Raw genomic sequence first — 24,956 nt, 5'->3', positions numbered from 1 at the left:
TTTTAGACTATAATAGGCACATGGGTGGTATTGACAGAGTAGATCAGAGGTTGGAACCTTACGCTGCTCTTCGTAAGGCTTACATTTGGTACAAGAAGTTGGCTATCCATCTTTTCCACTTGGCAACCTTTAATGCTTTTGTTGTGTTCCAGGATTCTTGCCCTGAGTCAAAGATGACTTTTGCTAAGTTTCAGGAGTCTGTAATAGGCAGCCTTGTTGTAGAGGAACAGGCAAGTGTTCCTAGAGTTGGAGTGGTGGAGGATGTTGCTAGATTGAGAGAATGCCACTTTCCTGATCACATTCCTTCCACACCCTCAAAAGATTTTCCCAGTAGGAGATGTAGAGTCTGTTGGCGAAGAGTTACGCGGAAGGAGATTCGTATGTACTGCCCCGACTGTCCTTCTAAACCTGGGCTGTGTGTCCCTGCTTGTTTTAGAGCGTACCACAGCCAAAAGAATTTTTAGGAGCATTCATGAGTGGTAAAGTGAACTGCCTGGTCTGTATTCTTTGAAAAATTTGATTCTGTTTCAAGGTTGGCGTTAGTGCAATGTATTTAGTTTCTGATTTTGTGTTTGTAGATTTGTATCTATTTGCGATATGTTTGTGTTTTTGTTTTTGTCTAAAAAAATCCTAAATGTGATGGCGGTGTGTGTAGGCTGGCGCTTGGCTGTTGGTATGTGTGGACTGGCACTTGGTTGGCGGTGTGCGTGGAATGGTGCTTGGCTGGCGGTGTGCGTGGACTGGTACTTGGCTGGCGGTGTGCGTGGACTGGCGGTGTGCGTGGAGTGGTGCTTGGCTGGTGGTGTGCGTGGACTGGTGCTTGGCTGGCGGTGTGCGTGGATTGGCGATTGGCTGCCGGTGTGCCTGGACTGGCGATTGGCTGGCGGTGTGCCTGGACTGGCGCTTGGCTAGCGGTGTGCGTGGACTGGTGTTTGGCTAGCAGTGTGCGTGGACTGGCGCTTGGCTAGCGGTGTGCGTGGACTGGCGCTCGGCTGGCTGTGTGTGAGTAGTGACTTGCTGCTGGTCACTACACACACTGCTAGCTGAGTGCCACTCCACGCAATCCATCAGCTTGTGTAGTTGCTGTGTCAGGAATGTGGGCGTGTGAAAGTGATGGGCCCTTGAATGGCGCTGTGTGCTGATGTGAGTTTTGTTATGTGATGGGCCCGCGGCTGGCGGTGTGAATGGTTTTGTATGTCTCACACGTATGATGGGTGTATGAATGGCCTGTAAAGAGGTTGGTGCCTTGTCGTGGCTTTACAGCTCACGAGCTGTGAGTCAATGGTTCAGTTTCTCGCCCTTTCAATTATTAACAGTGCATTTCATTTTTGTGAAATCACTTGCTAATACAATTGTATATACTGAACCATCACTCACCCTCGTGCCAAATCCAACCAGTATGTGTGTGTGCTTGAGGATTAGATGGCTGTGCAGTAATATTTGCCTTTCTGAAGCAGGGTGTACCTTGTCCCTTTTTATGAATTTTGTAATGTGCTGTTTTTGTGCCTGGTGGTGCGAATGGTCTTGTGTGTATCACGTGTGAAAGGTGTGTGAATGGCCTGTAAAGTGGTTGGTGCCTTGACGTGGCTTTACAGCTCACGAGCTGCGAGTCATTGGTTTGGTTTTTTGTGCATTTAATTATTGACAGTGCATTTCATTTGTGTGAAATCTCTTGTTAATAAAATTTAATACACTGAACCATGACTCGCCCTCGTGCCAAATCCAACCAGTATGTGTGTGTGTTTGAGGAATAGATGGTTGTGCAGGAATCTTTGTCTTTAGTTTCTCTGCCAAGGTGTACTTTCCATGTAAGAATAACCCACCAACTGTAGATATTGTCGCCGGGTGTCTAGTTTTCAGAAATGTATGGGTTTGGTAGGTTTCCCTAGAAGGCTGCCGAGCACCGGGCCAAAAACCCAAGTGACCCCCCTTGCAAAACCATAGGCCATTTTGATGTCGCCTCACTACGTTTTGGGCCCTTGCCTGTCGCGGGTACTTGGGCCTCCCACACAAGTGAGGCACCATTTTTACCGGGAGACCTGGGGGAACGCTGGGTGGTGGTAAATTTGTGTGAGCCCGGTGATGCCACAACTTTCCCACACCAAAATGTGTGAAAAAAGTGATTTTTCAGCTAAAATTGAGGTTTGCAGGGGATTCTGGGTAAGGAAACGTTGGGGGATCCACGCAAGCCATACTTCCCTGGAAGCCCCCGGATGTCTAGTTTTCAGAAATGTATGGGTTTGATAGGTTTCCCTAGATGGCCGCCGAGCACCGGGCCAAAAACCCAAGTGAACCCCTTGCAAAACCAGGTGGTTTTGCGATAGGCCATTTTGATGTCGCCTCACTACGTTTTGGGCCCTTGCCTGTCGCAGGTACTTGGGCCTCCCACACAAGTGAGGCACCATTTTTACCGGGAGACCTGGGGGAACGCTGGGTGGTGGTAAATTTGTGTGAGCCCGGTGATGCCACTTTCCCACACCAAAATGTGTGAAAAAAGTGATATTTTCAGCTAAAATTGAGGTTTGCAGGGGATTCTGGGTAAGGAAACGTTGGGGGATCCACGCAAGCCATACCTCGCTGGAAGCCCCCGGATGTCTAGTTTTCAGAAATGTGTGGGTTTGGTAGGTTTCCCTATGTGCCGGCAGAACTAGGGTTCAACAACTACAGCAAGGCACTTTGCCAAAAAAAGGTCATTTTTCACTGCAAAATTGAGGTGTGACCACGTTGCGTTTTGCGCCGTTTCCTGTCGCGGGCACAAGGCCGACCTGCAAAAGTAAGGTACCATTTTTCTCGTAGGACTTTGGGGAATGCGGGGTGGGTGGAAATTTGTGGATTCACGCAGATTGCAGAACGTTCCATCACAGAAATGTGGGGAAAATGTGTTTTTTTGGTCAATTTTTTAGGTTTGCAAGGGATTCTGGGTAACAGACCCTGGTGGGAGGCACTCAAGTCACCCCATCCTGGATTCCCCTGGGTGTCTAGTTTTCAAAAATATATAGGTTTACTAGGTTTCCCTAGGTGCCGGCAGAGCTAGGGTTCAAAAACTACAGCTAGTCACTTTGCCAAAAAAGGGTCATTTTTCACTGCAAAATTGAAGTGTGACCACGTTGCGTTTTGCGCCGTTTCCTGTCGCGGGCACTAGGCCGACCCGCACAAGTGAGGTACCATTTTTCTCGTAGGACTTTGGGGAACGCAGGGTGGGTGGACATTTGTGGATCCACGCAGATTCCAGAACATTCCATCATAGAAATGTGGGGAAAATGTGTTTTTTTTGACAATTTTTTAGGTTTGCAAGGGATTCTGGGTAACAGACCCTGGTGGGAGGCACTCAAGTCACCCCATCCTGGATTCCCCTGGGTGTCTAGTTTTACAAAATATATAGGTTTGCTAGGTTTACCTATGTGCTGGCAGAGGTAAGGTTAACAAACTACAGCTAGTCACTTTGCCAAAACAGGGACATTTTTCACTGCAAAATTGAGGTGTGACCACGTTGCGTTTTGCGCCGTTTTCTTTCGCGGGCACTGGGCCGACCCGCACAAGTGAGGTACCATTTTTCTCATAGGACTTTGGGGAACGTGGGGTGGGTGGAAATTTATGGAGCCACGCAGATTCCAGAACTTTCCACCACAGAAATGTGGGGAAAATTTGTTTTTTTGGACAATGTTTTAGGTTTGCAAGGGATTATGGGTAACAGACCCTGGTGGGAGGCACTCAATTCACCCCATCCTGGATTCCCCTGGGTGTCTAGTTTTCAAAAATATATAGGTTTGCTAGGTTTCCCTAGGTGCCGGCAGAGCTAAGGTTAAAAAACTACAGCTAGTCACTTTGCCAAAAAAGGATCATTTTTCACTGCAAAATTGAGGTGTGACCACGTTGCGTTTTGCACCGTTTCCTTTCGCGGGCACTGGGCCGACCCGCACAAGTGAGGTACCATTTTTCTCGTAGGGGATTGGGGAACGCGGGGTGGGTGGAAATTTATGGATCCACGCAGATTCCAGAACTTTCCACCACAGAAATGTGGGGAAAATGTGTTTTTTTTGTCAATTATTTAGGTTTGCAAAGGATTCTGGGTAACAGACCCTGGTGGGAGGCACTCAAGTCACTCCATCCTGGATTCCCCTGGGTGTCTAGTTTTCAAAAATATGTAGGTGTGCTAGGTTTCCCTAGGTGCCATTGCTGGAGCAGAGTTTTCTATTGAAAATTTATTGAGATTTAAACTCCAGTTTATGTTTATATGTCAAAATTAAAATTACTGATAATTAATCATTAAAAATTAATCTTGTTGAAGTTTCTGACTAACCAACTTTACTAATGAAAGAGTTACACGCGGGAATGCATTTATGTTGCTTTATTAACACGTGAATTAAATTGGTGAGCGAATTAATTAAATATGTGTGGCTAAAGTGCTATTTGTAATGTGTTTGCGCTTTAAAATAACGTGCTTTTAATGCTTCTTTGTGTTGCAGATGGCTAGGTAATTACATACACATAAGGGTGTTAGTGGGAATTAACACTGTTTAATCATTATGATGTGGTAACGTTGTTTTGTGTTTCTTTTAATTAAGATGGTCCATTTTGGCCTAAACAAAGATGGCCGATATTTACAGCCTGCATTTGAGTGAATAGAATACGACGAGAGGCCTCGCTGAACATGGTTGGAAACCACCTGACCTCGGCCTCTGACTGTATTAAAAGTTTCCGTGAGGACAGCAGCTCCAGGCTTGCTGACAGCTGCCCTTGGAGAAGAATAAAAGCCACAATGAACTCTGATAAACTTGCGCTGGCTTCACTATGATTCCGAGGAAGAGCATTCATGGATGTAACTTTTTTAGTTTGAGCTTCCTTCTTCCGTGTTTTTATTTTTGAGATTTTCGAGAGCGGAGGTTTTCTAAATGTTGCGAGTCAACATCCTTTCCTGCTCGCTCTGCTCAATGGCTCAACGGACGTTTAGAGTTTGTTTGTTACTTTTAATTTGTTAGTTTTCCTATAAATATTGTTAGACTAGAGAGGGTCTGACGCCACTTCTTCCCGAACCTATGCTCGAGAGGATCGACGCTGATTGAGAGGACGGCGACTCGGGAGACTTTACTGAGAGACCTGTCCTGACCCATTTAGCTAGAATAGGTAACTATGACAATAATGATTTTGCTATTGTAGGAGAGTGGAATCTGACTAATGGTTGCCCCCAACTTTTTGCCTGGTATTTAAGTGGTTTTTGACTAGTCTGGCTGGGATCCTGCTATCCAGGACCCCAGCCTATCTGCTTTCTCCCTAAAACTGTTGTGAGTACTCTAGGTACAAACATAATTGGATGCTGGGCATGCCCTACCAGTCCCTTGTAGATGGTACCCTAGGTACCCAGGGCATGGGTCCCCCAGTAGGCCTACCAGGGCTGCAGCACTTATTGTGCCACCCTGGGACAGCCACCCAAACTGACACCACCAGGCCACTACTGTAGCCTGGGTAAGGTGGTGCTAGCACCCCTTACAGGGATGCAGGTACCCTATGTCCCATACCATACAACACATATACTCTCATAGGTCACCCCTATGGCAGGCCCTGGTAATCCTACAGGGCTGGGTGCTGAGGTATGTGTGAGGGGGGACCCCTACGTGAGTAGGACCTCTCTGCAACCTTCGTAAAATCGTTACTGGGTTGTTTGTAGTGTAGCCATACCATATACTCTTAACCGCATTATAAGTTATTGCGTCATCGCTGTAACTTAGGAATGGCTACACAGAACCATATCGTGTTTGGTGTCAAACATGAAGGAATCATACCCCCAGTCCAGCCATGGGCATGGGGGCACGATTCCCCCTTGCTAGGAGGGTGATATGGGAAAAGCGGTAGAATTTGGACACCAATTTAAAAGTGCACATGTACCACAAAATGGCTACTGTTCGCCACCTACACGACTCTGGCTGGCTGTTGCTGGGGAAAACCCCAGCCTCGCCAGCTGGACAATAGGGCTCCTGTGGCAGGGAGGTGCCAGCACCTCCCCAGACAGGATATGTGGATTGGAACAGGGTGGGTGCACCAAATGTCCTTTCAGAGTTGCACGTAGGCAGCTGCAGAGCCCCAATTCTGCATACACCGCCTGGAACCGGTTCAGGGGCATCCTGCCCCTCGCCCAGGCGGGAAACACACAAAGGGGAGTGGGTGTAGCCACCCTTTCCCGCCTCTACTCTGATTGGTAGGCTCTATTTTGGACCATCCCCTAATCTTGGGGATATATGGGAATAACTTTGCCCTAGAGCCTTAGATTCGTACAGGACTTCACAGAACTGACCTTCGACAAGCTGCTGCCCAGCTGACTGAAGAAATCTCCCTTGGGATAAAGGAGTTATCCCCCTGCTTGGCAGGCACCTAAAAGACTACAAGATACCCGGTTGGAACTTCGTTGCTCTCACGACCTTCGACGCCTTCCAGCAACCTCGAGGTGGGTCTCCAGTGCATCCCAGCGTCCTGTGAGTGTGCCCAGCAAGTCTGAGCACCCTGGACCACGTGGGTGTCGAGATCCCCGCATACCCCGAGACACCGGCCACCTCTTGTCCAGCACACGACCCCGACCAGTGGGGAAGTTGTGCTTTGGCCCATTCTTGAGCCAACCATCAAACAGCATTTGTGCCGACTCTCAGCTCCCTGGCCCGCTCCGGTGGCCCGTGGGAGCCCTTTTACGCACTCCATTTTGCTGCCTTCCGCGGTCCCTTGTCTCTCGACTTGTGGGCCCTGACGGAGGACAATCTTCTTTTCCAAGAGTTCCCCTGGTTGCTCCAGGCCTGCTCTACGCTCCCTGCAAAAGAGAGCACCCTCAGACCTCGTGGGTCTGCACCAGCAGCTGCTTTGTTTATCTTGCGTGGGTTGCGGTTGCCAATGCTTAGTGGATCCAATCGGGACACTAACACCGCAGCGACCCTCAGCCGACGTGGGACAGTCGCCCTCCAGAAGCTGGCCTTCCTTGAAGCCTCCCGGAGCCCGTGACTGCAGAGCCCAGCTGTACCTTCCACACCTGAAGCACCCGACATCCACGAGTTCCTTCCTGTGAGCTCCCTGGTCACTGTGCTGTGACCCAGACTCTGTCCCCTCTGCTTTCAGGTTCACCTTTGTCTTTTCTTCAACTTTAATCTTCACGACTTCAACAACACTTCCAGCTAGCAGCAGTTTGGACTCCATTTCCATAGAAAATCAGCCCGCGACCCGACACCAGAATCGACCTATGCACCCGGATTCCCTGGGGCAGGTAACAGTGGTACTTCGGTACTTCCGTGGTGGTGGGCTCTCCAAAGCCTTAAGTCTCAAGTCTTAACTTTGTACTGTTGTTAGAAGTGTCCTTAAACCTTAATTATTCAACCGCGACATTCTCCATAGGCTAACATTGCAATCCCGATAGCAACTTCTCGCACTGCACACGCCTCCCGTGGGTCCCCTTCCTCTTAACTGTGGGTGGATTCCGAAGGGGCCAGCGATCCTGAATGCCCTAGGCATTGCCTGTAGAATTGTCGTGGTTCTTATACCACTATTTTAGTATATGGTTTGGTCCCCCCCTGGGGCCCATTGATTTCTGTGCTATTTATTGTGTTTATAAATGCTTGTTTGAAGTGTAACTTTGCCACTAGCCACATAAAGTGACTGTGGTATTCTGTCTAGAATAAATACATATATTTTATATATATACCTGTGTGGGCTACTCTTTCATTTGGTTATTCAAGAGGTTATTATGGTAAAACAATAAGCTTAACACTCCTTCAAGACTTAGCCTGAAGGCTGCTCTCCACAGCTACCACTAGGATAGCTTTCTTTAAAGGTTGTCTTAAACCTATCATCAATAGGAGTCGAATTGGACTGGTGCAAGGTGTCCCTATAACTAGGAACAGCATATGCCAGGCCAACTTCTCACATTGGTGTGCAGCGGTGGGATTCAAGCTTGCCATTGTTTTACCAGATAACAAATTGAATTTCTAAAGTGAAAACCACAAGGTACCAAAGGTACATATAAATTCAAGCTAGAATACAATAAGTTCTACTGAACTTGGAGTTGTGTGTAGAGGGTTTAGCACACCTTGACTACAACTCAAGAGAGGGTTCAGTAGGCCACACTTAGTGTAGGTAGATACATCACTACACTAAACATGTCTTCAGGTGCAGGTGCCACTAAGGCTATGGAAGGACCCCAGAGGGTCCCAGTAGATAAGTATGATCATTTCTCCTTTGCAGAGCTCAGGGAAATGTGCACCCTTAGAAAACTGAAGACAAACAAAGGTGCCAACACACAACGTCGCAGGGAAATCCTGCTCATAGCAGACTTTATGGAATCCATAGGGTCCAGAGGGACAGACAGAGTGGGTGGGCATCCTTCAGAAGAGGACACTCCCAGAGTGGACTCTGATGAGGAACAGGAAGAGGATGAAAATCCTGACCTGGAAGAAACAAACCACTCACAGCATGGAGGTGATGGCTCAAGAGGCACTCCCTCCACCCTTAAAAGGAGAGTGGTGGATCCAAGAAGTAACAGATCCCCCTCAGTGGGATCCAACCATTCTAGGAGATCCAAAGGGTCCTCTGCCTCTTCTCAGAGAAGAGAATCCTCTCATGAGAGGAAATGCAGACTGATCAAATTTGAGCAGGCTAAGCTTGAGCTTAAAAGAGAACAGTAAGCATTGGACAGGGAAACCCTGGAGCTTCAGAAAGCTTCAAGAAAGTGGGGTCTAGAGATCCCTGGTGGCAGTGATGAAACCCCTAGAGTTAGAGAGAAAGTCCCTGACAATAGGAACCTCCACAAGATTGTGCCCCCCTATCAGAATGGGGATGATATCCACAAATGGATGTCTGCTCTTGAAAGGGCCTGTAGAGTACAGAGGGTCCCTGTAAAGCAGTGGGCAGCAATCCTGTGGCTCTCCTTTTCAGATAAAGGTAGAGACAAGCTCCTCTCTGTAAGAGAAGAGGATGCTGATGATTATTATATCTTGAAAGCTGCTTTAATAGATGGGTTTGGCTTAACCACTGATCAATACAGACTTAAGTTCAGAGACACCCAGAAAGCACAGAATCAAGATTGGGTAGACTTTGTGGCTTGTGCCACCAAGGCACTGGAAGGTTGGTTAAATGGCAGTAAAGTTAATGATTATCAAGGATTGTATAATCTCATTATGAGGGAGCAGATTCTTAATAATTGTCAAAATCAACTCTTACACCAGCACCTGGTGGACTCTGATCTGACCTCTCCCCAAGAATTGGGAAAGAAGGCAGACAAATGGGTCAGAACCAGGATTAGGCCTAAGAACCAAGTTGGTGACCAAAAGAAGGATTCCACTAAGCCCAAAGAGAAAGGTGGGGATGATAAACAAGAAAAGTCCTCTGAAGGGCCCCAAAAACCCAGTGCTGGGGGTGGGTCCCAAAATACTTCCTCTAATAACAAGAAACCATATTGCCATGTGTGTAAGGAACCTGGCCACTGGAAAACTGACTCCAGCTGTCCAAAGAATGGCAATAAAGAAAATGTTCCTCCAAAATCAGCTCCAACACCTCCTGTTACTACTAGTAGTAATCCCCCAGGTGGTGGGAGTGCACCCAAAAACTTAGTTGGGATTTCTTGGGGAACTCAGGGGGACTCTGGCCTATCCAGGTCCCCTACTCAAGCAACTATGGTCTGTGATGGTGGCATGGGGTTTGCCAACTTTACCATGAGCCCCAGTATTCTGGGCAGGTACAGACAAGAACCAATAATCAATGGTCAGAAGGCTGTGGCCTATAAGGACACAGGGGCCAGTGTCACCATGGTGACCAAGAGGCTAGTGCCCCTAGATCAGCTTTTACCTGGGTTTAGCTACCAGGTGACCAACATAGATGGAATCAGGACAGATCATCCCATGGCAGTGATAAATCTCAGCTGGGGAGGGGTCACTGGCCCCAAGAGAGTGGCAGTGTCCCCAAACTTGCCTGTAGATTGTCTACTGGGGAATGATCTAGAAATCTCAGCCTGGGCTGAGGTTGACCACAAGGCCCATTTGAAAATGGTAGGAATCCCTGAGAAAGTGGATGAGACCCTGAGGGCCTCACCTCCACCCCAGGAGAAAATAGAAAGAGTGAAGCCTGAAACTATGGATCACTCTACCCAAACAGAGAGCATAGGGGAAGAGGAACAGTCCTCCCCCTACCAGACTACAGGTAAGGGTCAAGTTTCTCAAGGAACTGATCCTGCCCCTTGTGAAGTAACTGCCCCAGAAGTGGACAGGCCTGACCTGCCCACCTCTCTGATGGCAGGGGATCCTTCCAAGGTGGCACCCAGTCTGGAGCAGGTATCCTGCCCCTCTCTACCCTGCCTCAGTCAGCCCAGGGCTGCAGAGGTCAGGGAGGTCAGTGGACCCTTATTGGGCCCCTGCCCAGAGGAACCCCCTCATCAACAGATTAGGGACACCCAGCAGAGTAGTTTCAGCCAGGTGAATATTCCTCTACAAACTGAGGGATCCCCCTTACCCCTAGGTATAGGCACCCCTCAAATGGATGTTGTTGAGCACAGGGAAACCTGGGGCCTAGCTGCCCCAAACCTTCCAGTGCCCTCCACTATTCCAGCAAAAGGGATCCAACCCCCAGCTGTAGGCAGCCAGAGGTTGACCCTTAGGGCCAGATATGACACAGTCATGGGCAGAAAGGCTTCCATAGTGGCCAGTGATCTGAGGAGGTTGAGACCAACCCAAGTAGGGTCTCACTTCCAGACTCAGACACCCCACCAGCCCACCTCTGACCCAAAAACCAATACAGGTAATTTTCCTAGACTTTGGAGAAACTCTAGAACCCCTTGGGGTAGGATTTCCCAAGTGGACCATGATACAGGGAGCAACCATGTTAGTACAGGTTCTTCCTTATATGGCCACTCAGGGAATAAAGGCTTATCTGGACAAGGTTTGCCTTATCTCCTTTCGTTTGGGGGGGGGGGGGTTATGTAGGAGAGTGGAATCTGACTAATGGTTGCCCCCAACTTTTTGCCTGGTATTTAAGTGGTTTTTGACTAGTCTGGCTGGGATCCTGCTATCCAGTACCCCAGCCTATCTGCTTTCTCCCTAAAACTGTTGTGAGTACTCTAGGTACAAACATAATTGGATGCTGGGCATGCCCTACCAGTCCCTTGTAGATGGTACCCTAGGTACCCAGGGCATGGGTCCCCCAGTAGGCCTACCAGGGCTGCAGCACTTATTGTGCCACCCTGGGACAGCCACCACAACTGACACCACCAGGCCACTACTGTAGCCTGGGTAAGGTGGTGCTAGCACCCCTTACGGGGATGTAGGTACCCTATGTCCCATACCATACAACACATATACTCTCATAGGTCACCCCTATGGCAGGCCCTGGTAATCCTACAGGGCTGGGTGCTGAGGTATGTGTGAGGGGGGACCCCTACGTGAGTAGGACCTCTCTGCAACCTTCGTAAAATCGTTACTGGGTTGTTTGTAGTGTAGCCATACCATATACTCTTAACCGCATTATAAGTTATTGCGTCATCGCTGTAACTTAGGAATGGCTACACAGAACCATATCGTGTTTGGTGTCAAACATGAAGGAATCATACCCCCAGTCCAGCCATGGGCATGGGGGCACGATTCCCCCTTGCTAGGAGGGTGATATGGGAAAAGCGGTAGAATTTGGACACCAATTTAAAAGTGCACATGTACCACAAAATGGCTACTGTTCGCCACCTACACGACTCTGGCTGGCTGTTGCTGGGGAAAACCCCAGCCTCGCCAGCTGGACAATAGGGCTCCTGTGGCAGGGAGGTGCCAGCACCTCCCCAGACAGGATATGTGGATTGGAACAGTGTGGGTGCACCAAATGTCCTTTCAGAGTTGCACGTAGGCAGCTGCAGAGCCCCAATTCTGCATACACCGCCTGGAACCGGTTCAGGGGCATCCTGCCCCTCGCCCAGGCGGGAAACACACAAAGGGGAGTGGGTGTAGCCACCCTTTCCCGCCTCTACTCTGATTGGTAGGCTCTATTTTGGACCATCCCCTAATCTTGGGGATATATGGGAATAACTTTGCCCTAGAGCCTTAGATTCGTACAGGACTTCACAGAACTGACCTTCGACGAGCTGCTGCCCAGCTGACTGAAGAAATCTCCCTTGGGATAAAGGAGTTATCCCCCTGCTTTGCAGGCACCTAAAAGACTACAAGATACCCGGTTGGAACTTCGTTGCTCTCACGACCTTCGACGCCTTCCAGCAACCTCGAGGTGGGTCTCCAGTGCATCCCAGCGTCCTGTGAGTGTGCCCAGCAAGTCTGAGCACCCTGGACCACGTGGGTGTCGAGATCCCCGCATACCCCGAGACACCGGCCACCTCTTGTCCAGCACACGACCCCGACCAGTGGGGAAGTTGTGCTTTGGCCCATTCTTGAGCCAACCATCAAGCAGCATTTGTGCCGACTCTCAGCTCCCTGGCCCGCTCCGGTGGTCCGTGGGAGCCCTTTTACGCACTCCATTTTGCTGCCTTCCGCGGTCCCTTGTCTCTCGACTTGTGGGCCCTGACGGAGGACAATCTTCTTTTCCAAGAGTTCCCCTGGTTGCTCCAGGCCTGCTCTACGCTCCCTGCAAAAGAGAGCACCCTCAGACCTCGTGGGTCTGCACCAGCAGCTGCTTTGTTCATCTTGCGTGGGTTGCGGTTGCCAATGCTTAGTGGATCCAATCGGGACACTAACACCGCAGCGACCCTCAGCCGACGTGGGACAGTCGCCCTCCAGAAGCTGGCCTTCCTTGAAGCCTCCCGGAGCCCGTGACTGCAGAGCCCAGCTGTACCTTCCACACCTGAAGCACCCGACATCCACGAGTTCCTTCCTGTGAGCTCCCTGGTCACTGTGCTGTGACCCAGACTCTGTCCCCTCTGCTTTCAGGTTCACCTTTGTCTTTTCTTCAACTTTAATCTTCACAACTTCAACGACACTTCCAGCTAGCAGCAGTTTGGACTCCATTTCCATAGAAAATCAGCCCGCGACCCAACACCAGAATCGACCTATGCACCCGGCTTCCCTGGGGCAGGTAACAGTGGTACTTCGGTACTTCCGTGGTGGTGGGCTCTCCAAAGCCTTAAGTCTCAAGTCTTAACTTTGTACTGTTGTTAGAAGTGTCCTTAAACCATAATTATTCAACCGCGACATTCTCCATAGGCTAACATTGCGATCCCGATAGCAACTTCTCGCACTGCACACGCCTCCCGTGGGTCCCCTTCCTCTTAACTGTGGGTGGATTCCGAAGGGGCCAGCGATCCTGAATGCCCTAGGCATTGCCTGTAGAATTGTCGTGGTTCTTATACCACTATTTTAGTATATGGTTTGGTCCCCCCCTGGGGCCCATTGATTTCTGTGCTATTTATTGTGTTTATAAATGCTTGTTTGAAGTGTAACTTTGCCACTAGCCACATAAAGTGACTGTGGGATTCTGTCTAGAATAAATACATATATTTTATATATATACCTGTGTGGGCTACTCAGGTTATTATGGTAAAACAATAAGCTTAACACTCCTTCAAGACTTAGCCTGAAGGCTGCTCTCCACAGCTACCACTAGGATAGCTTTCTTTAAAGGTTGTCTTAAACCTATCATCAATAGGAGTCGAATTGGACTGGTGCAAGGTGTCCCTATAACTAGGAACAGCATATGCCAGGCCAACTTCTCACAGCTATTGATTGACTTTCATTTGAACTAATTTAGATAAACAACCATTTTGTTTGAATCACAGTGTCGGGTGGTTATTTCTTTGTCATTTATTGAGTATTCAAATGTATTTCTAATGTTTAAAATCATGACTCAAGACAAGATCTTTAGGTCGCATTGACCTCGCTTTAGATGCTTATTGTTTAGGATTTCTCTTGTATATTCAGTGCGGATAGAGTAATAGAATGAATGTCAGTGTGTTGGGCCCTAGCGTATGATGAGCGTATCTGTGTGTGACTGTGGAATTACTCTGTCCGTGGAAGTAGGGAGAATTTATATGCTCCGATCTGCAGAAGTTTCCTGGTAGCAGTATGATGGTTAGATTATTGTCTTGATCTGATAGATTGCTTGTAAATAGGCTTTTGGATTCAATGGTTTATTGATTAATGTTGATATATGTACTAATACTATATGTTGAAGTTGTCGTATTGAGTTATATGTAGTGTGTACGGCTTCTGGAACGTGGGGAGCTGGTGACGGTTCCGTAGTAGGGCAGAAGTGGGTGCTGCTCTCGGGAAAGACGGGATTGTTGGAATTACCTGTACGTATGCAGGAAAAATGTGTGACAATTGAAGTTGCGCGTCGCATTGTCTGAGTTCAGAATCAGTGACATCGTCATGTGTTACTACTAGAGACATATTTTCAGTATAAAAGGAGTGCGTATGGTAGCGAAGGTTATCTGTGAAACTCTGGTCTTAAGTCCCAGGGATCCGTAAGGTTTGCCGTTAAAGCTTACTGCTGGAGAAGTAATAGGTATTCTCTGAGCTTGTTTGAAGGACTGGGCAGAGGTAAGCGCTGCTTGGTTAACATGTGTTATAATTCTGTAGTGGGACAGACTGTTCGCTGTTCTCGGGAAAGGCAGGATTCTGTGTGGATGTACTACATTTTCTGGTGTGAAAGTGCGTGAATGTATGAGCATTTAGTTGATTGTGATACTCTTTGGAGCATTCCTGGAGGAAACAGTTAATGGATGCATGATAGAAGGGCAGAGTAGAGGGATGTGCTACTGTGTCAACGAAAGTAATAATTCCGTAGTGGAGCAGAGGTAAGCGCTGTTCTAGAGAGAAGCGGGATTCTTGTGAGAAAGACTTTCTTTACTATTCTGTGGTTAGCGAAGCAGACAATGGAGATGTTTATATGTTGTAACTAATAGATTTTGTAGAATCTGAAACGAAGTCTACTGAGAAGACTTTGTAAAGGAGGGGTAGACGAGTGACAGGAGACAAGAGTAGAAGCGACTGCAGCGACTACTGACGTCAGAGAGTCAGAGACAGACCGCGCTGTGATTGGACAGTGGATTAGAACAGTGCTCGCGCTGGGATTGGTGCGTTGGTGTGAGCCGCGCAGGGATTGGAAGGAGTACAGGGTGACGTAGACGCTCCAGGATTGGTGCGTTGGTGTGAGTCACGCTGTTATTGGACAAAAGATCGTACAGTTGCGGAAGGGACTAGAGAATAGTGGTAAACGCTAAAATGTATTACCAAACGGAGGAAAAGAAAAAGAAATCCTTGTTCGGTAAAATTAAAAGATGGTTCGACAAGGATAAGAACATAATAACTAGAGAAGGTGAATTGCTACCTCCGACAAGAACTCCTGCATCCTTCATGGTTGCGAAATATGGGTATCATACCTGTGTATGGTTAGACAATTGGGCTAAGTACACTAAAGACGATGGTGTTTTAGCGTTCCCGGAACATGGTTCATTTAACTTGGCCGTGTTGAGAAATTTACGGGAAAAAATTATGTGTCTAGAGCCTAGACCAAGGCCGACACAGTTTGAGGCGTTGGTGGAATGGGAAGATGAGGTGCATGAGCGAGAAAAGCAGAGGAGTGGAGGCAATTATAGGTATATTTTTGGGAGGAAATATGATCGTGAGACTCATCATGATCGAATGAGGAGATGGCGAGATGCTAGTATGTCAGAGGGATTATATCCTATGAGAACTGTTGAAGAAACGGAAGGGAGGAAGGGTACGGAAAAGGTGCCTGATGCAGAAGTAAGAAGGTATGGGGCTAATGATTATGAGGATGAAGTCTTGGATGACATGATCTATAAGAGACCGCCACCATATAGACCAGAACCAGAAGAGAGAACGCCAGTTGCTTCTCCCATAAGAGATACTTTGCGAATTGTTAAAACTGAGATTGTGACACCTGATCTGAAAAGTGGTAGCTCTTTCACGGAAAGGGAGAGAGAGAGAGAGAGCGAGAGAGAGAGAATCAGATCGGTGATGAGAAAACAAGAGAATTAGCCAGAACCACATCTGAGCTGACTGAGAAAATCAGAGAGCTGACGAAAAATCTAGAAGCTGTTACAGTGCCTGTAACCATAGGTCCGGTTGTGCCTATTTTCGATAAACAAAGAATGGGTGAAAATGGTTTGACAGTTCCCTATGTAGGAAATGGTTTGATTGGTTCTTGTTCTTTGGAGGAATCAGGAATGAGGACGGGAGAAAATAATTTGAGACAGCTGAGATATGACACATGTAGTGGAGGATCAGATGTACAGCCTAATTCAGGATTGAATACTGGTTGTTTGGGAGGATCAATAATGGAACAACAGAGGATGGCAGAACAAGTGGGTGCAGTGAAAAGATCTACAGAAATAACAGCTGAGGATTTGAATGATTGGTTGAAAGTTCTTCAAAAGAAGGATAAAGATTCACAGGCAATTGATGTGGCCAGGTTGCGCATAGAATTGGAAGAGCTTATTGCAGGAACAATTCCCACAGAAATGTTGAAAAATCATCATGATGGAGAGTTGCTATACATGTGTAAGAGTATCACCTGGAGAGCTTAGAGTATACATGACAGATTAAAGAGTATAGCGAGTGAAATGGGGGTTGACATGGATAAGGTGAAAGCTTTGCAGAAGCCTTACAGGGTGGACTTCTCGGGTAAGGACATTGAAAATCTAAATGGTGTTGGCAGAACAGGGCAGATTAAGGAAATGATTACCTTATTGCGAAAATGGGGTGATGTGGAAAAATGGAAGGATAGGTGGTACAAGAAAAGGGAAGATTCAGTGGACAAGACTTATTCAGCTTTTCCTATGAGAGTATGGTATCATACTGCTACCAGGAAATTGCTTTTAATGCTTCTTTGTGTTGCAGATGGCTAGGTAATTACATACACATAAGGGTGTTAGTGGGAATTAACACTGTTTAATCATTATGATGTGGTAACGTTGTTTTGTGTTTCTTTTATTTAAGATGGTCCGTTTTGGCCTAAACAAAGATGGCCGATATTTACAGCCTGCATTTGAGTGAATAGAATACGACGAGAGGCCTCGCTGAACATGGTTGGAAACCACCTGACCTCGGCCTCTGACTGTATTAAAAGTTTGCGTGAGGACAGCAGCTCCAGGCTTGCTGCCAGCTGCCCTTGGAGAAGAATAAAAGCCACAATGAACTCTGATAAACTTGCGCTGGCTTCACTATGATTCCGAGGAAGAGCAGTCATGGATGTAACTTTTTTAGTTTTAGCTTCCTTCTTCCGTGTTTTTATTTTTGAGATTTTCGAGAGCGGAGGTTTTCTAAATGTTGCGAGTCAACATCCTTTCCTGCTCGCTCTGCTCAATGGCTCAACGGACGTTTAGAGTTTGTTTGTTACTTTTAATTTGTTAGTTTTCCTATAAATATTGTTAGACTAGAGAGGGTCTGAGGCCACTTCTTCCCGAACCTATGCTCGAGAGGATCGACGCTGATTGAGAGGACGGCGACTCGGGAGACTTTACTGAGAGACCTGTCCTGACCCATTTAGCTAGAGTAGGTAACTATGAGAATAATGATTTTGCTATTGATTGACTTTCATTTGAACTAATTTAGATAAACATTGCGTCCCTCCCCAGATGTCCCTGGCCATGATACATTCTTGCCATTGTTGATAGCATCGAGTTAGGCATGACTGGTCTTCCATCTCTATAGATCCAAACATGATCTGTCTCTCTTGGGGCACAACCTGCCTTGATCCAATCTCTCATTTCCTCATCTCCTGCTTCATCCTGCAACTGTTTCACTTCATCCCATGTTTCCAGGACATTAGTAAACATCACAGAACAAAAAGACATTTCCCTCTCTCGTCCCCTGTTAATCGAATGATTGTTCTTTGCACAATACTGTGCTATGTCATTAGCAAAACGATTACCAAGGGTTACAAAATCATCTCCTTGTCCATGAGCAGCACATTTTACAACCGCTAGTTCTGCTTCTTGTCAAAAGAATTGCCACATCATGAGGTACGAACACCCTTACAGGATATCCCCATTATTATACCCTTACTCTGTTCCAAGCTTCTGCATGTAGCAGCTACTGCTTTCAGGCAACCTGGCAAACCCACAGCTACGGGATCAAGTGTTGAGAAGTACGCAATTGGCCTTCTCAATCGTCCATGTTTCTTGATTAACACTGAAAGTGCACATCCATTTCTCTCACTGCAGTACAACTCAAACTCCTTCTCATAGTCTGGCATTCCCAAAGCAGGAGCTTCACACATTCTGCTCTTCAACTCTTCAAATGCTGCCATTTGTTCTGCATTCAGTTCCAATGGGTCTCTCACCTCACTTTTAGTCAATTTAATCAGTTGCTTTGCTATCAAGGAGAAATTACTTATCCACTGACGACAATAACCCACCATCCCCAGAAACATCCTCACTTCTCTCTGGGTCATTGGGGCTCTCATTCCTCTGATAATTTTGATTCTGTCATCAGTCACCTTTCTCAGACCCTTTTCAATATTGTGTCCAAGATAATGCACCTCTTTCTTGCAAAATTGCAATTTGGCTGGAGATACCTTTAACCCTCCATCTGCCAGATGATTCAATAAAGCTATGGTATCTACTTCACAAGCTTCACGTGTTTTCGATGCCACAAGTAGGTCATCGATGTACTGCACTAGTACTGAGCTTTCAGGCATGATCAAACTCTCCAAAGACTTTTTCAGTAACTGATTGAATATCGAAGGACTCTCTGTATACCCCTGTGGGATACGACACCATGCCAAAATACGCTGTCCAAACCGAAATGCAAAAATCGGCTGGCTGTCATGATGCAATGGAATTGAAAAGAAAGCATGACACAAATCAATTACCGTGTACCACTCAGCATCATGAGGAATCTGATACAAAATCACTGATGGATTTGGCACAATGGGACAACATGCCACCACAATTTTGTTAACTTTTCTCAAATCTTGTACAATCCTGAACTTCCCATTAGGTTTCTTTAGCCCCGTTATCGGTGAATTACACGGGCTACTCAGTAACTCTCTCAAAACACCCTGTTGAATCATCTTATCAATTATAGGGGTTATTCCCTCACTTATCTCTGGTGTCAATCTGTACTGTGGGATATTAGGATAAACGATTCCCTCTTTCACTGAAATTTTCACTGGATCTACATTATTCATCAATCCCACATCTTCTCCAGTAAAATCCCAAACCGCTGCTTTCACTGTGTGTCTCAATTCTTGAGGCAAATCATCTGGATTAAACACAGCATATGTTCCAACAATCTCACTCTCTCTATTATCTAGAGTCATCCTGTACAGAACATCCTCATCTGGTGTCTCAAAAGCTATTCCATCCGGAGTACAGAAAATTGTGCAATTCATCTTACACAATAAGTCCCTACCTAACAAGTTCACTGGACTGGTGTCACAGACTACAAATCTGTGCATGTCTGAAAATTTCCCTATTCTTACCCTTACTGGTTCAGTAAGACGAGTCTTAATCTGTGTATTAGCTACACCAACCACTTGGATTGCTTCGTCCGAAAGAGGAAGATTTCTTATATCTGCTGACCTGACAGTTGATCTCGTCGCTCCTGTGTCTACCAAAAAAGTAACACTTTCCCCATTTATTTTCCCATCTACAAATGGTCCTGCCTGGTCTATTTCTAGAGTTGCACCAAGTATGCACTCTTCCTCCTCTCTTCGGCACCGTCAATAGTCCCCTTCAGACTCACTCCCCTCATTTTTTAACCAGTAGTGCTGTACCGGGTTAGTACGTCTCGGTTTGTTTACCTGCTCATCATTGTAGAATCCCGAATCCTGGTTATACTTTTGGGACCCTCTATTCTGCGGCAAGGGCGGTTTTGGCTCTTGACTCTGCCGTCTGACAACCTTCTGCTGTTGTTGCTGATGATTACACCCCTCGTTCTGCACCTGTTGATTCAATGATTTACTCTCATTACTCACTAATGGTGGATTGGTACACTCGGATCTCCAATGCCCCAATTGTCCACAGTTGTGACATGGGAACTTCTTCTTTGCTTCTTCTAGATTTCCCTTTCCCTTTCCTGTGCTATATCTGGGCCTATTTCCTGGATTATTTGCTTGTTCCACCAGCTGTGCTTCTTGTCTTTCTGCAACTTTCACCTGTGCCCACATTGCTTTTTCTTTCAGCTTTCTCTGTTTTGCCTCAATCTCATCACTGAAGTATTTTGCATGTTTCAAGATTTCATCAATCTTTTTACTCTGCCAATCAACTGTGTGCTCACGTATCATTTCACTGATTTCGGGTCTCAAGCCATATACAAACCTGTATACAAAATGACTCAAATCCTTATCACCCAAGTGTTCAGCTCCACTGAACTGTTTAAAAGCCAGTATCAGCCTTTCATAAAAAGCATGAACTGATTCTTTTGCTTCCTGATGTGTTCGATCTATCTTAACCCAGTCTGTCTCTTTAGGGGGTACCTTATTTTTCAGGAACACAATAACCTGCTCATATTTCCTCATGACCTCCGGGTCTGGAGCTCCTGTTTTCGGGTCTCTTGGGTACTCCTTAGCAGGCCAATCTACAACTATTTTACACTCTGCCCACAAGTCTGCTGGAACAATTATATCAAACAGACTATTCAGATCAATCCACAGCACTTTTGACAATTTCACAAACCTGTCTACCTGCCTATACCACTCGACGGGCTTTTCTCTCAATCGAGGGAAATTATTCGTAAATGACAAAATATCCTGTCTAGTCCATGGGACATGTACATATCCTCCTCCAGGAATCTCTCTCATAGGATAAGCATCCATTGTTTTTTCTTTTTCTCTCATAGGAAAAGCTGAATAAGTCCTGTCCACTGAATCTTCCCTTTTCTTGTACCACCTATCCTTCCATTTTTCCACATCACCCCATTTTCGCAATAAGGCAATCATTTCCTTAATCTGCCCTGTTCTGCCAACACCATTTAGATTTTCAATGTCCTTATCCGAGAAGTCCACCCTGTAAGGCTTCTGCAAAGCTTTCACCTTATCCATGTCAACCCCCATTTCACTCGCTATACTCTTTAATCTGTCATGTATACTCTTAGCTCTCCAGGTGATACTCTTACACATGTATAACAGCTCTCCATCATGATGATTTTTCAACATTTCTGTAGGAATTGTTCCTGCAATAAGCTCTTCCAATTCTATGCGCAACCTGGCCACATCAATTGCCTGTGAATCTTTATCCTTCTTTTGAAGAACTTTCAACCAATCATTCAAATCCTCAGCTGTTATTTCTGTAGATCTTTTCACTGCACCCACTTGTTCTGCCATCCTCTGTGGTTCCAATATTGATCCTCCCAAACAACCAGTATTCAATCCTGAATTAGGCTGTACATCTGATCCTCCACTACATGTGTCATATCTCAGCTGTCTCAAATTATTTTCTCCCGTCCTCATTCCTGATTCCTCCAAAGAACAAGAACCAATCAAACCATTTCCTACATAGGGAACTGTCAAACCATTTTCACCCATTCTTTGTTTATCAAAAATAGGCACAACCGGACCTATGGTTACAGGCACTGTAAAAGCTTCTAGATTTTTCGTCAGCTCTCTGATTTTCTCAGTCAGCTCAGATGTGGTTCTGGCTAATTCTCTTGTTTTCTCATCACCGATCTGATTCTCTCTCTCTCGCTCTCTCTCTCTCTCCCTTTCCGTGAAAGAGCTACCACTTTTCAGATCAGGTGTCACAATCTCAGTTTTAACAATTTGCAAAGTATCTCTTATGGGAGTAGCAACTGGCGTTCTCTCTTCTGGTTCTGGTCTATATGGTGGCGGTCTCTTATAGATCATGTCATCCAAGACTTCATCCTCATAATCATTAGCCCCATACCTTCTTACTTCTGCATCAGGCACCTTTTCCGTACCCTTCCTCCCTTCTGTTTCTTCAACAGTTCTCATAGGATATAATCCCTCTGACATACTAGCATCTCGCCATCTCCTCATTCGATCATGATGAGTCTCACGATCATATTTCCTCCCAAAAATATACCTATAATTGCCTCCACTCCTCTGCTTTTCTCGCTCATGCACCTCATCTTCCCATTCCACCAACGCCTCAAACTGTGTTGGCCTTGGTCTAGGCTCTAGACACATCATTTTTTCCCGTAAATTTCTCAACACGGCCAAGTTAAATGAACCATGTTCCGGGAACGCTAAAACACCATCGTCTTTAGTGTACTTAGCCCAATTGTCTAACCATATACAGGTATGATACCCATATTTCGCAACCATGAAGGATGCAGGAGTTCTTGTCGGAGGTAGCAATTCACCTTCTCTAGTTATTATGTTCTTATCCTTGTCGAACCATCTTTTAATTTTACCGAACAAGGATTTCTTTTTCTTTTCCTCCGTTTGGTAATACATTTTAGCGTTTACCACTATTCTCTAGTCCCTTCCGCAACTGTACGATCTTTTGTCCAATAACAGCGTGACTCACACCAATGCACCAATCCTGGAGCGTCTACGTCACCCTGTACTCCTTCCAATCCCTGCGCGGCTCACACCAACGCACCAATCCCAGCGCGAGCACTGTTCTAATCCACTGTCCAATCACAGCGCGGTCTGTCTCTGACTCTCTGACGTCAGTAGTCGCTGCAGTCGCTTCTACTCTTGTCTCCTGTCACTCGTATACCCCTCCTTTACAAAGTCTTCTCAGTAGACTTCGTTTCAGATTCTACAAAATCTATTAGTTACAACATATAAACATCTCCATTGTCTGCTTCGCTAACCACAGAATAGTAAAGAAAGTCTTTCTCACAAGAATCCCGCTTCTCTCTAGAACAGTGCTTACCTCTGCTCCACTACGGAATTATTACTTTCGTTGACACAGTAGCACATCCCTCTACTCTGCCCTTCTATCATGCATCCATTAACTGTTTCCTCCAGGAATGCTCCAAAGAGTATCACAATCAACTAAATGCTCATACATTCACGCACTTTCACACCAGAAAATGTAGTACATCCACACAGAATCCTGCCTTTCCCGAGAACAGCGAACAGTCTGTCCCACTACAGAATTATAACACACGTTAACCAAGCAGCGCTTACCTCTGCCCAGTCCTTCAAACAAGCTCAGAGAATACCTATTACTTCTCCAGCAGTAAGCTTTAACGGCAAACCTTACGGATCCCTGGGACTTAAGACCAGAGTTTCACAGATAACCTTCGCTACCATACGCACTCCTTTTATACTGAAAATATGTCTCTAGTAGTAACACACGACGATGTCACTGATTCCGAACTCAGACAATGCGACGCGCAACTTCAATTGTCACACGTTTTTCCTGCATACGTACAGGTAATTCCAACAATCCCGTCTTTCCCGAGAGCAGCACCCACTTCTGCCCTACTACGGAACCGTCACCAGCTCCCCACGTTCCAGAAGCCGTACACACTACATATAACTCAATACGACGACTTCAACATATAGTATTAGTACATATATCAACATTAATCAATAAACCATTGAATCCAAAAGCCTATTTACAAGCAATCTATCAGATCAAGACAATAATCTAACCATCATACTGCTAATAATAATGGGATATCCTGTAAGGGTGTTCGTACATCATGATGTGGCAATTCTTTTGACAAGAAGCAGAACTCAATATATGTCACATAGTCGGCTGACTAAATATGAGAAAATCATTCTGGGAGCATCAAATGTGACTCTTGAGAGATGTGTAAATGTGAATCCAGCGACTTTGTTGCCAGATGCTGAAAATGTGAATGTGGGAGATGATGTTGATCATGATTGTTTGGATGTGCTTGATTACTGCACAAAACCAAGACCAGACATAACAGATCTGCCACTACCTGAGAGTGATCATGTGTTATTTGTGGATGGATCTTGTCTGAGAACAGAAGATGGTGTGCTAAGTGCAGCATATGCGGTGTGCAAGGTTTCAGAAGTTATGGAAGCTTCGCCTTTGAAGGGAGTTAGATCTGCTCAAGTGGCTGAATTGGTGGCATTGACGAAAGCTGGTAAAATTGGGAAAAATCTGAGAGTGACTGTGATGACTGATAGTCAGTATGGATTTGGAGTGGTTCATGATTTTGACCAGCTTTGGCTACAGAGAGGTTTCTTGACGTCGAGTGGAACTCCTATAAAGAATGCTGAAGTGATTGGGAAATTGCTTGAGGCGATACAGCTGCCTAAAGAACTAGCGGTTGTAAAATGTGCTGCTCATGGACAAGGAGATGATTTTGTAACCCTTGGTAATCGTTTTGCTAATGACATAGCACAGTATTGTGCAAAGAACAATCATTCGATTAACAGGGGACGAGAGAGGGAAATGTCTTTTTGTTCTGTGATGTTTACTAATGTCCTGGAAACATGGGATGAAGTGAAACAGTTGCAGGATGAAGCAGGAGATGAGGAAATGAGAGATTGGATCAAGGCAGGTTGTGCCCCAAGAGAGACACATCATGTTTGGATCTATAGAGATGGAAGACCAGTCATGCCTAACTCGATGCTATCAACAACGGCAAGAATGTATCATGGCCAGGGACATCTGGGGAGGGACGCAATGATTAGGTCCTTTAAACAAACCTGGTACAAAGCAAAGTTCAGGCTGATTGCAGAAAGCATCTGTCAAAGATGTTTGATTTGTCAGCAGTTCAATACTGGGAAGAAGACAGTGGTAAGCCTAGGAACAATAGGCAGAGAAGGAGGTCATTTTACCAGAATGCAAATTGATTTCATTGAAATGCCCCAAGTGAATAGATTGAGGTATGTTCTAGTGGTAGTCTGTTTGTGCTCAAGATGGGTGGAGGCCTATCCGACTAGGAGAAATGATGGAATAACAGTGGCGAAGTTACTGTTAAGAGAGTTGATTCCTAGGTAGGGGTTCCCAGTGACAATTGAGTCAGACAGAGGTGGACACTTCTACAATGAGCTCATGGGTTTAATTTGTGAAGCATTGAGCATACAGCAGAAGCTACATTGTGCATACAGACCAGAGGCTTCTGGTGTTGTTGATTAGA

The sequence above is a fragment of the Triturus cristatus genome, chromosome 8 (assembly GCF_964204655.1).
Source record: "Triturus cristatus chromosome 8, aTriCri1.1, whole genome shotgun sequence".
Taxonomy (NCBI): domain Eukaryota; kingdom Metazoa; phylum Chordata; class Amphibia; order Caudata; family Salamandridae; genus Triturus; species Triturus cristatus.
The sequence above is the reverse complement of the archived record's forward strand: the minus strand, read 5'-3'. Positions refer to the sequence as shown.